Source organism: Arachis ipaensis, chromosome B3 (genome assembly GCF_059453495.1).
Source record: "Arachis ipaensis isolate K30076 ecotype BB chromosome B3, ASM5945349v1, whole genome shotgun sequence".
Lineage (NCBI taxonomy): Eukaryota > Viridiplantae > Streptophyta > Magnoliopsida > Fabales > Fabaceae > Arachis > Arachis ipaensis.
In genome coordinates, this window is record NC_142438.1 from 57,844,913 (window position 1) to 57,845,759 (window position 847).

At 45.0% G+C, this 847-nt stretch overlaps 1 non-coding gene across 1 annotated transcript; it reads left to right on the plus strand.

Annotated features, from left to right (window-relative positions):
• Positions 1-398: 398 nt before the first annotated feature.
• Positions 399-502, plus strand: LOC148570751 (small nucleolar RNA R71). Its single transcript, XR_015907814.1, has one exon. It is a non-coding gene; the product is annotated as a small nucleolar RNA R71 (small nucleolar RNA).
• Positions 503-847: the final 345 nt, after the last annotated feature.

Consider the following 847-nt stretch of genomic DNA (forward strand, 5'->3'; position numbering starts at 1 on the left):
ATGGATCATGGTTTTGCCTAGGTGAATTCCCAATATAGTTGGCTTGCTCCTGACTACCCTCTGCTTCTTCATTCACTCCTTCTTGGGTTGTTGATGAAGTGGAGATTGCTGCTACTTGGTTCCTCTCCATCTTCTTGGTGAGGTCAGCCAGCTACTGGGTAATGAGCTTATTTTGGGCCAGCAGAGTATCTACATTGTTTAGCTCCATTACTCCTCTTGTGTTCCCTCTTTCGGAGGCATAGAAGTAGTCGTTCTCTGCTACAGTTTCAATGACATCTATGGCCTCCTCAATGGTCTTCTTCTTGTTCAAAGATCCTCCGGATGAATGGTCTACTGCCTTCTTTGACTCATAGGAGAGCCCTTCATAGAAAATGTGCAGCTGCACCCATTCATTGAACATGTCAGGTGGACACCTCCTTGTTAGGTCTTTAAACCTCTCCCATGCTTCATACAGAGTCTCACCATCTTGTTGCCTGAAAGTTTGGACCTCAGCTCTCAGCCTATTGATTCGTTGAGGAGGGTAAAATCTTGCTAAGAATTTGTTCACCACATCTTCCCAAGTTGTCAAGCTCTCCTTTGGGAAAGACTCCAGCCACTTGGCTGCCTTATCCTTGAGTGAGAATGGAAATAAGAGCAGTCTATAGGCGTCAGGATGAACACCATTAGACTTCACTGTGTCACATATTCTCAGGAATGTGGTTAGCTGTTGATTGGGGTCTTCTTGGACACTTCCTCCGAACGAACAGTTGTTCTGAATAAGGGTGATGAGCTGTGGTTTTAGTTCAAAATTGTTGGCATGGATGGTTGGCTTTTGAATGCTACTTCCACAGTTTCCTGGGTTTGGATT